Source organism: Hibiscus syriacus, unplaced genomic scaffold, assembly GCF_006381635.1.
Source record: "Hibiscus syriacus cultivar Baekdansim isolate YM2019G1 unplaced genomic scaffold, ASM638163v2 tig00111721_pilon, whole genome shotgun sequence".
Lineage (NCBI taxonomy): Eukaryota > Viridiplantae > Streptophyta > Magnoliopsida > Malvales > Malvaceae > Hibiscus > Hibiscus syriacus.
Genome location: NW_024063164.1, coordinates 772,121 through 785,091, shown reverse-complemented (window position 1 = coordinate 785,091; position 12,971 = coordinate 772,121). Strand labels below are relative to the sequence as shown.

At 33.1% G+C, this 12,971-nt stretch overlaps 1 pseudogene; it reads right to left on the bottom strand.

The window, feature by feature from the left end:
• The window catches only part of LOC120168850, a 29,121-nt pseudogene extending 16,356 nt beyond the window's left edge, over window positions 1-12,765 (bottom strand).
• Between the last annotated feature and the right edge of the window lie 206 nt (window positions 12,766-12,971).

Sequence of the window (12,971 nt, the reverse complement as noted above, 5' to 3'; positions counted from 1 at the left end):
AAAAGTGGGTTCGCACAAGCTAATTTTTTGGTATAGAAGTGAAATGAAATAAAAATTTATTTTAGTTTACTTATTAGATATTTTCAATCAATCACATTAACTATAATATCTTAGCACAATTGGTGAAGGCATTTGTAAAGGTTTCAGTGGTCATGAGTTTTAAACCCTGTAAACTATAATTTTTTTTAAAAGGCAAGGGAAAATGGGCAAATCATGATTTAAGTCCATGTATTTAATTGTAACTTATGAAATTGCTCAAATTTATTTAAATTATTTAATTTGATCGATTGAATTTTAGTTAAAATCATTAATTTAAGACTTGAAATTTTTTGGGGGTGAAAATCACCTACTCTATTTGACCAATAAAACCTTTATTCATTCAAATTAAAGCAACACCTCTCATTATAAAGGGTTAGCGGAACCAACATGAAGATAAAGGGCATGTGTATTCATACAAATCATCATGTATCTTCCTAGAGTAAATTCCTATAAATAAGCAATGTAATTCCTCAAAATTTTGGTTAGTGACCAAAATATAAATTTTGAAAGTTTAGTACACAAAGTATAAAATTGGGAAAAGTTTAGTGACCTAAATAGTAATTTTTCAAAAATAGTTTTTATTCCATAAATGGATAATTTACCCTTGAAAGTGACATTTTATTGAATTCAGACTCTTGATCTAGAAAATGTGTTAAAAACTAGAAAGTGATAAAGTATGGTAAAAAAAATCGATAAATCGGATCAAATATAAATTATTAGAATATTTGAAGGATGAAAAATTAAGCTTAGAAATATTATTTCCACATTTTAAAATGATGGAAAATAATATGGAGCATTGGATTTGAGAATTTATTTCCATGTTCAATTTGGATCGTTGGATGGAAAATGGCAAGATTGAAATTTTTGGAAAATGGCATGGGCAAAGTTTTAAAGGGAAAAATATTTTGTCCATCTTTGACTTTGGAAGATGATAAGGTCTATGTGGCTTGGTATTATGGTAAATATCAAGTTTCGTTAAGGGTAATATGGATATTTCTTATTAAATGAATATTTTATTCATTTAAGATTAAATAAAGGCTAAAATAACATGAAATTAACCATAATTTCATGAAACCAAGCCAATTTTCAGCCAACATTTCGTGGTCCTTCATACCAAGGTAAGAGAAATTTTATTTTTCATTTTTGAGCTATTTCCTTTGGATTTTGGATCATGTCGTGAAATAGAAAATTGTTCTATTCGAAAAAAGCTATCATTTGGTACCATTATTGTTTGCTAATTTGGTTTGTGTTTAAATATCCCAAATTCTAGGGTTTATGTTCACATTAGAGTTTATGGAATTGATGAAGGATTTTGATGTTTTTGAGGTTGTAGAATCATTTCCAAGCATGATTGATGATTAAAATCACTTGTGCATGGTTATATGAACCTATAAATTTTTGGCCAAACCCTAGCTTTAGGGAGAGACGTGTTTTGATGAAATTAAGTTAGAGATTTGATTGTAGAGATTTTATAAGGTCGAATCGAAGTTGATTTCATGCTTGAATCGAATCAAAATCAAGTAAAATCATGAAAACCCAAATCTTGAACATACAAAGCATTAGTCCTTGACTATAGAGGATGAGAAAAATTATGGAAAAATTATTTAGGGTCAGGAAATGATGTAAGAAGTATTCTACAAGACTTATAAAAATTTTAGGGACTATTCTATAATTTTTAAAAAGTTAGGGGACCAAATTGACAATTTTAGAGAATTTGTAGATTGTTTTGTAAGTGTTCAATAGTTGATTTAATATGATGGAAATTAATGTTTGAGTGTTGAAATGGAAGTTAGGTGTGAATTTGGATTATTTTGGAAAGCTTGTAAAAGTTGAGGTTTAAATAAAAAATATGGAAAGGTTGGGAGCTTAAGTAAAAATGTTATGTGAAGTTGGGATAAAACGGAACTTGTGTGGTCAATTAGATGTATTAAGGTCAACGTTTATGTTATGACATGGAAATTGTATCGAATAAGCATCGAAAAATTAGTTTGGAATTTATTTTCCAAAGTATGCCTATGTTAGTAAGATTCTAACATTTGGTTTGAATTTGTATATGTTTCGTAATGATGTTCATAGAGAGTGAGTGCTTGAAATCAAGATCAAACATTATTAAAGCTAAGGAGAAGCTTAAGGATGAAATGAGAAATTCTAAAGAAGGTTGCAAGCTAAGGAGATCATGTGAGTGCAAATTTAATATGTACTTATGTTATCGAACAAACATTGACTTGCGATGAGCCAGTGACGGAGTTACTATGGTAAAGAGTGACTCCTAAAATGTTATTTATTTTTGAGGCATGCATATATGTGCATTTGGTGAGCTAATAGAATTAGTGAACAAGCTGAAAATGCAAATTGGTGAAATATTCTTAGAATTTAGTTATGGATAATAAGTTTAGAAAATCACCATAAATTCCAAAAAATATTAGAGAATGATTTTTATACCATTGGATTATTTTATAAGTCTAGTTTTGTTTAGAATGAATGGAAACTTATTTCGAGGTATATACAAAAATATATGAATTTTTAACCGATGATAGGTCAGAAATTGGGGTAGCATACTCTGCCGATCAAATTTGAAAATTCACCACAAATTGTACAAAGTGAACTAGAAAGAGTTCCTTATATGGATAGATTCGTATTTGAGTCTAGTTTCCATTGGATAAATAGAATAATTTTTAAAGGTGTATATTAATAAATAATTACATTTCTTTAAAGGTAGTGCAAACTACCAGGATATGAAATTATGACAAATTTTGGGATTTAACCTAATTAGAAGCAAAGGATCAAGTTAAAGCTTAGTGAGACTTATATTTTGACTTGCATCTAAAGTCTCAAAGTGAGTGCAATACATGCATAATATTATACATGTATGTTTACACATCATTGGGTAGGACTTGCGATAAGTCTACCTTAATTATATTGTCATGATATTTGTGGCATTTAACATATAATTGATATATTCTAGATATGTCAAAGGTGAATATAGAATGCATTGATCACTTTTAATTACACATGATGTTATCATGAATACATATGATGTTTATCATAAATGTTATTTCGGGTATGAATTGCCCAAAGGTTACATGGTATTGATATACTTTGCCATGGATGGAACAAACAAATATAGACTATATACCCAAGTATGTTATTGAGGGTCAGTGGTATTAATGGCACGCTATAGAGTCTAGCAGCTACATATTAGGTAGCACTAAAGTGTCTAGCGAAGGCACATAGTTCAAGCCTCAGAGTGTCTAGCGAAGACACACGATATAGAACACTACGGTGTATAAGGTGGGCATGGCCTGACCTCAACACTACGGTGCATTATTAGGTGAGCAAGGCTCGACCTCAGCACTACGGTGTAATATTTGACTCCTATACTGGGGTCCTCATACAGTTATACTTTAGGCTATGGTTTATTGGTTAACAAATGATAAACAGGTGAATAAGCTGTTGAGCTTATGGAATAAATGGAAAGTATATTGGTAAGAAATTTATGTGTGATTCATATCATGTTCATATCAGTAGCATGATTGGAAATTTAGGTAGAGTGATCATAATGCATTGAATATCATTATTGTTGACATTTATGTATTGCATTGTCTTGAATATTTCTATGGTTGCCTCACTAAGTATATACTTAGCGTGTGATGATTTCCACGCATAGGAAAAAAGAGGAAAAGGAGTAAGGAGCTGAGCTTGGCATCAATCACCAAGGAAATATTTATAGGTAACAATGATGACATCCTATTGTGTTATAAAAGTTCTAGTTGTCATCTATACGAGAATGAAATGTATGCAATTACTTAATATAATTAGTATTAAATATAATTAATAATATGAATAAATATTATGATATTAAAATATGCTTAAAAAATATTGAACTTGGGTTTTAAATCAAACGTGTTAGACAATCTTATTTATTTTATGGAACAGAACATAACTGTCTATCACTGCTTGAAACGGATTTTAAATTGGTCATAAAAAATAATATATTACATTTTTTCTCTGAATAATTATTTTATAATAATTGTTCAAGTTATGAAACTGGTGATGTATGAATGGAACATAATTTTACTCAGTTCAATTAAAGAATTGCTTTGAATTTTTTTATGTGACATATGTAACTCGTATTGATTCTCATATACGGGTTATGGATGTTATATTTATTGGTATCAGAGCTACATGTTTAGCAGATTCTAGGACTAAACTGAGCTTATTTTGAGTTAAAAAGTGTATATATGTGATTAGGATGTCATTGTTACTGATTTGGTGATTTTAAGGTTCGATTGATGCCACTCATTACTTTTAAAGGTAAATAAGTATAGTGTATAAAAAATAAGTGTGCATTTGAGGGTTTGAAGAACGTTATCGAGCATGAGGTTCAAAATAAGCTAATAGTGATAGTAATGTTGTTAACCATCATTCTCATATTTAGTCTAATAAGATGATGTATTGGCACAATGAGAAGTTCCAATGTTGGATTAAGGAAAACCCTCGTATATGCATAAGTATAGTATTGATGAAAGAATGAAACATTCTGCTGCTAATGGTCTTAAGTGATATGTATACAATTAATCTTTGGACTTGAAGGTGAGAGTGGGTAGTATTTGTAGACAGTAATTGCCTGGTAAGGATTCAACGTGTTGATTTATAATAAACTTGATAGAATTGCCTTTCGAATGTAATTTTGGAATGGATTGATTTCCCCTACCATGTCATGATGAATTATCTCTTAAAGCGATTGATTTTAAAGAATTCGAAAAGTTTTGAGATATTAGTGGTAGGTAAAGTGAGTAAACATGTTCCCTACTACGATTTTGGCAGTAACTATTATGAAGTTATTGTTATAAGGTTGTTAAGCCTTCTTAGTGGATGAGGTGGATACTCAAAATTTAATAGTTAAGTTGGAAGATATTCTAATTGTTTGAGAGTATCCAATTATGTATCTGCAATACTTACCTGAATTAACTCTAGATTGAGATGTAGAAAGTAAAATAAAGATGCCTCCCGATATTGTGTTTATTTCTATAGCCTTATCGAATGACTTCAACTGAGCTCAGAGAATTAAAGGCATGGTTAGTACAATTGATAAGAACGAGAATTTACAAGACTAAGCGTGTCATCTGGGACGCACTAGTGTTATTGTGAAAAAAAGACGAGTCTATGAAATTATGTATTGATTATCGTCTGTTAAATAAGGTAACAAAGAAGAACAAATATACTCTTTCTAGGATTGATAATCTTTTGATCAATTAAAAAGGTACATTGGTATCTCCCAAGTCGGATCTCCTATCGGGATATTATAAGTTAAATATGAGGAAGATCTTCCTAAGACAGTTTTTAGAATTCGATATGAACATTACGAGTTTGTGATAATGTCGTTTACTTTAACAAATGTTCCTGTGAGACTTGTGGATTGGATAAATTTAGTATTTTAGTTATACTTGGATTAATAGGTGGTAGTGTTCATTGATGTTATTGTGATCTGTTGTAAGACCAGGGAAGAACACGATGTCTGTTTTTGTATATCTCTTCCAAATATTCGGGAGAAAAATTGCATGCTAAGTTGACCAAGTGTAAATGTTGGTTGTCCAAGGTTGTATTCCTTGGCCATGTCGACTCAACTAAGGGGATAAGAATATATATGAAGGAAGCATGAGATAGAGTCGAATAATAAATTCCAAAGAATGTTTCCGAATTTCAAAGTTTATTGGGATTTGTTGGTTACTATTGAAGGTTTATAAAGAACTTTTCGATGATTATTCCCTCTGACCAAGCTATTGAGGAAATACTTGTTATTTATTAAGACTGTTAAGTGCCAAGAAAACTTTGAGATGTTAAAAAAATGCTCACATAAACTCCAAGGTCAGTATAATTAGAATCTGGAAAAGATTATGTGAATTATAATAATGCGTCTCATAATGGTTTAAGATATGTGTTCGTACAAGAGGAAAAGTTTTGGTTTATGCTTCAAAGAAACTAGAGAATCATGAAAGAAATTATCTGACTCTTGATCTCGAGTTGGCAATAGTTGTGTTTACTTTGTTGATATAACACCCCTATCTACATGGTGCGTGACGCTATATCTATACTTATCTCAAAAGTCAAAAGTATGTGTTGACTCGAAGGAGTGAAAATAAAGGAAATGAATTAAATCCCTTAAAGAATGATTACGTGCTTATCAACTGCAAACAGAAAAGGCTAATGTAGTAGATGATACGATAAAGTCGAAAGACATTTCTATTCTGAGAGTTTTGAATAGATGATTGTATTTAAAGAAAGATGGTGATTTTATTGAAGAATTAAAGGATCAAGAGCCTATATTGCTAGATTGAATAAAGGGCCTTTAGAGAAAAGAAGAAAATTATCGTGCTTGTCAAATATATAACGAGCAAAATAAGGAGAAACTAAAGACTTTAAGGTTAAGCCTGATGAATGTTTATATTATCAAGGAAAGAGTTTATAAACATGTATGAAAAGAGTTATCATCAAGCTTGTTTCTAAATGGTTGACATGTCATTGAGTTAAAGTAAAGCATCAAATGCCTTCTGAATTATTGTAACTAAATTCTATCCCTTAGTGGGAATAGGAACGAGTTACAATGGACCTTGTAATGGGAAAATATCATTTAAGATAATCTCAAGATAGTTACTGATCGACAAAAGTCTGTGTAACACCCTTAACCCATATCCAACCCGAATATGAGTCCGAGGTGTCACATTGACTTTTCAAACTTTGTCACTTAAAGAAAAACAGGGAAATTTTAAACTTTCATTAAAACCAAATACATTAATTTACATAAAAAAGACCACAAAATACAAAATTGATCAGAGCATTCGTAATTAACCACTTATTACATACCAACACTCTATACACAACCAAATACCTACTTTGTCAATTACTTCTGATATGATCTTTGGTACCTATGTGTAAATCACTTACAAGCTAAGTCATAGACTTAGTGAGGCATAATATAAATATATATATATATAACAATGCATTCATGAACATGCATTCTTACCATCTGATCATGACATCTTTATTTGTATGCATCTATTTCACTATAACATATATGACGATAACATGCAAATATAAAACATATATTCTTATGGTAATTCCACTTTAACTTATATTTGAATTACCCATGTACATTATGGAAAACAAAGGTATGTGAGTACATAGAGGTTGTATACTATGCTGTCACCACAGCTCGTATAATTCCCTCAAGGGGCACTGAATATTTGTCCCGAAAGACCACCCGGAGGACCACTGATTGTTCTAAAGAACCATTATGTTCCAAAAGACCACTGATAATCCCTCGACTCTTGGCATGCCAATTATACCTATAGCTCTCATATTAAATAACATGGGCTTAATTATAAATACATTTCTCATTTCATATCTCTTTCATCACTGTCAATGTAAACACATAAGTAACTTATTTGATCATTTTCATTATTTCACATATCTGGAAGAATTCTCTGATAATGGCATTCATTCATATAATACCATGTTAATCATGAATGAAAAATGCATGAAATCACTATAACGTTAACACATATATATGTATGCATGTGCATGAATATAAAATCATAAGTTCAATGATAAGAGATAGACTTATCGCAAGTCTTGTCTTAATTCCATTTCATCTAGGATATGCACTCACCTTGGCCTTGCTTATTTTGACTTGATCCTAATCCTTTGTTTGTTCCGGAACGAAATTACGTTCTATAACTACATAATAATACATTGACACTAATCAGTATACTAATTAATATATTCTAAACTATCACTCCTTAGGCTAAAAAGAAACCTATTTTCATCTTTTAATGAAGGTATGCATCGATGCACTACACCATGTATCGATGCATCCCTTGACGGGTGCATCGATGCACAATCTATGCATCGATACATCAATCTCATTCGATGTTTGTATTTTAAGGGGGTGCATCGATACACTAATGACATTTGATGTTTTTATTTTAAAGAAATGCATCGATACACTTCATGTGCATCAATGCATATTGAATAATTTATGGGTTTTTACCCTTGATGCATTGATACACATTGAATGTGCATCGATGCACATAGCCCAGAAATGTTATTTTAGCACGAAAATCTCTTCATAATCTTCTCAACACTTCATATTTCCCCTCTTTTTATATCCTTAACTTGCATATACCTACTTAAACTAATTAATACCCATTCAATACCTCTTAAACTTAAAAATCCAATCCTCTGCATAGATTTTAAGAATCTCCCTCAATTTCCAACATGTTCTAAATCTAATTTTAACACTTCGTCTGTCTTAATTAAGCCGATGACAAGTCAAATTCAACATCTGATTTCCAATATGAACTCTATTTCAAAATTCCATTCAAGAACTCTTAATCTTTAATTCTTCCTACACCCTTCATCTTGTTGTTTTAAAGCAAATTAAGCTTTCCTTAAGCTTAATTAGCATCTAAGGATAAAAAAAACTTAAATTTCAGCAAACAATTAACTCATGAAAAATCTCACCTTTGTTTTGACCTCTTCACGTTTAGGAGAAAAGAAGAGAAGAATAGAACTCTTGAACCTTGTTTTTCTTTCTTCTCTTCCACGTGGAGCTAATATATAAATCCCTTCTTTAATTATTTTTCCTTGCAAAAGACCATTCTATCCTTCTATTCTTTCTTCTTTGCAATTTAACCCTATACCAAATTACAATACTATTCAATTATTCTGTTTTAGTCATCAAATTTTGAATTTTTACAATTTATTCACTAACCCGGTATTGAAGATGTTACAAATCTCCTCTTAAAGAAAATTTTTCCTCGAATTTTCATTGCACAAAAAGATGGGGGTACTGATTCCTCATATCATCTTCACGCTCCCATATTGCTTTCTCTACTTTGTGATTTCTCCATAATACTTTGACTAATGGAATAGTCTTGTTCCTTAATTGCTTAATCTCATGAGCTAAAATTTGAACCAGTTCTTCCTCATATGTTAAATCCGGTTGAATCTCGATCTCTTCTGGAGTCACAATGTGGGAGGGATCAGATCTATACTTCCAAAGCATTGAGACCTGGAAGACATCATGAATCTTTTCAATTTCAGGTGGTAATGCCAATTGATATGCCACTGGTCCAACTCTCTTTATAATCTCATAAGGTCCAATAAATCGAGGACTTAACTTTCCTCTTCGACCAAATCTCAAAACCTTCTTCCAATGAGACACTTTGAGAAACACTTTATCTCCTATTTGATATTTAATCTCCTTTCTCTTTAGATCCACGTATGATTTCTGTCTGCTTTGAGATTACTTTGAATTACTTGAACCTTTTCTTCCACTTCCTGGATCAACTCCGGACCAAGAATTTCTTTGTCTTTAAGCTCGAACCAATTTAGAGGCGTACGATATCTTCTTCCATAAAGAGCTTCATAAGGTGCCATTTTGATTCTCGATTGATAACTATTGTTGTACGCGAATTCAGCAAGAGGCAAGTACATTTCCCATGATCCTTTGAACTCGATAACACAAGCTCTCAACATATCCTCCAAAATTTGGATTGTTCTCTCGGATTGCCCATCGGTTTGTGGATGAAACGCTGTACTAAAGTTCAACCGAGTTCCCAACGCTTTATGTAATGATTTCCAAAATTGTGAAGTAAATCTAGGATCTCGATCTGAAACAATAGAAACAGGTACACCATGTAGACGTATAATCTCTCTGATATATAACTCAACATACTTATCCATGGAAAAGTCAACTCGTACTGGAATAAAATGAGTTGCCTTAGTCAATCTGTCTACAATCACCCAAATGGAATCTCTTTTATTCGGGGTCAAAGGTAACCCTGTTACAAAATCCATTGTTACATTCTTCCATTTCCACTGAGGAATAGACATAGGTTGCAACAGTCCAGACGAAACCTGATGTTTAACTTTGACTTGCTGACACATCAAACATTTGGATACGAATTCCGTAATGCCTCTCTTCATTCCAGGCCACCAATATTGACTCTTGAGATCCATATACATTTTATTTCCTCCCTGATGCATAGTCAATGGACTACAATGAGCTTCCGTTAACAAGTCTTTCTTCCACTCATCATTATCTGGAATCATTAGCCTCCCTTGATAATATAGGTTCCCATCAGCTTTCACTTCATAATCCGTAACCTCTCCATTCCTTATCTGCTGTAACTTCTTTAAACATTTTTCATCTCTAGCTTGCAATTCTTTAATTTGATCTAGCCATGATGGCTTGAGAGTCAATTCTGCACATATGGCACCGTCTCTTCTTAATGATAGTCTGGCATCCAAAGCTCTTAAGGCTGCAAACGTCTTTCGACTTAAGGCATCCGCTACCACATTTTCTTTCCCCGGATGAAAATCGATCACTACATCATAATCCTTTAAGAATTCCACCCATCTTCGTTGTCTTAAATTTGACTACTTCTGAGTCATCAAATATTTCAAACTCTTATGATCTGTATACAAGTAGCACTTTTCACCATACAAATAGTGACGCCAGATCTTAAGTGCAAATACTACTGCAACCATCTCTAGATCATGCGTGGGATAATTCATCTCATGTGGTTTGAGTTGCCTCGATGCATAAGCTACCACTTTACTTTCTTGCATTAACATGCATCCCAACCTGTTATGGGACGCATCACTGTACACTACAAAGTTCTTGCCAGACTCGGGTTGAACTAAAACTGGAGCTTCTGTCAAAATCTTCTTTAACTTTTCAAAACTCTCTTGGCACTCCGGAGTCCAAGCAAATTTTACCTCTTTCCTCAATAACTTGGTTAGGGGTAATGCTATTATCAAAAAGTTTTTAACGAACCTTCGGTAATAGCCAGCTAACCCTAGAGAACTCTGAACTTCTGACACATTCTTTGGAACTTCCCACTCTAAAATAACTTTAATCATTTGGGGATCTACTCGAATCCCTTCTGCAAAAATTACATGTCCAAGAAATGTCACTTCCTTCAACCATAATTCACATTTCGAGAGTTTGGCATAAAGCTTCTTTTCTCTCAAAGTCTGTAGAACGATCTTCAAATAAGAACTATGCTCTTCTTCCGACTTCGAATACACTAAAATATCATCAATGAATACCACAAAGAATCGATCCAAATAGGGTTGAAATATTCGGTTCATAAGATCCATGAAATCAGTTGGAGCATTTGTAACTCCAAACGACATTACGATAAACTCATAGTGAGCATATCTCGTTCTGAATGTTGTCTTTGGAATATCTTTATCTTGAATCTTTAATTGATGGTACCCAGAACGTAAATCAATCTTCGAAAACACTGAAGTTCCCTTTAACTAATCAAATAAATCATTAATTTGGGGGGAGGGGATACTTATTCTTAATGGTTACTTTATTGAGTTGCCTATAATCATTGCAAAGACGCATGAATCCATCCTTCTTTTTGACGAAAAAAACTGGAGCTCCCCATGGTGAGACACTCGGTCTAATAAACCCTTTGTCCAATAATTCTTGTAATTGGATCTTTAATTCTTGTAACTCTTTTGGGGCCATTTTGTATGGTGACATGACAATAGGTGCAGTTCCCGACATTACTTCAATATGAAATTCTACCTCTCTGTTTGGAGGAAAACCCGATAACTCTACAGGAAAAATATCAGAAAACTCTCTGACTATAGGAATTTCTTCAATCCCCTTCTCTTTTTCTCTCACATCCAGCACACTTGCAATAAACCCTTGACATCCCTGTAGCAATAACTTCTTTGCCGACATCACTGATATTACATTAGCCAATGGGTTCCATCCTTCACTAAATACAATAACTTCTATATCTTCTGAACTTCTCAACGTTACTCTTTTCAGTCTACAATCAACATTAGCGTAATAACGATATAACCAGTCCATTAATAGTATCACCTCAAATTCGTCAAAAGATAATTCCATCAGATTAGCAGGGAATTTAATTCCCTGAATTCGTATGGGACACCCTCGACACACCATATTAACTCGAGCATTACGTCCTAACAAATTAGTCACTATTACCTCACTGCTAGTAGATTCTAACGGAATATTCAATTCTTTCACTAATTACTGCAAATGTAAGAATATGTAGACCCCGAATCAATCAATACAAACATATTCTTGTCATACAACTGAAAGATATCTGCTATTATTTCTGGGTCATCTCTATCCTCGCTAGTCATAAGATTATACACCCAAGCTGTGGAGCGTATCTCTTGAGGAGTCGAGGATTCTGACTGACTTCTTCCTCTACCTTTACCTTTTCCTCTCTGTGTAGCCGAGGCAGACCTCTCTGGCTAAGCAGATTCACCCGCTAACATGGGACAATCCCAAAAATAATGTCTGGTGTCTTTACATTTAAAACAAGCTCCAGAAATAATTCTATATATCCCCGAATGGTTCCTTCCACAATGTGGACATTGTCTGACTTGGCTCGGGTTAGATCTTCTAGCTCCAGATTCCACTGATTGTGTCTTTCTATCCCTCATCTGATTTGATCCCCTTGCAAAAGATACAATTGACTCTGATCTCGCTTGGGGTCGAGAACTCACATCTCTGCCCTTTTTTGATGGTACAACACTCGATGCTACGACCGATCTTTTCGAAGTCTGAACTCGGGAATCCTTGAACCTCTCATTTTGAGCTATTTCTAGAGCTTTAGTACGGTTTACCACTTCTTGAAACAAAGATAAATTCAACACAATAAGCATCTCTTTCAGACGAGGACGCAATCCCTCAACAAACCAATCACAAACATCCTTATCTATAGGAATTAACTCCGCAACGAATCGGCTCAACTTGTTGAATTCACATTCGTACTCATACACTGTATGATTCTTCAAATTCATGAACTCTTGCTTCATCTGTCAGATGAACTGATCTCTGATATATTTATGCTTGAACTCTTCTAAGAATA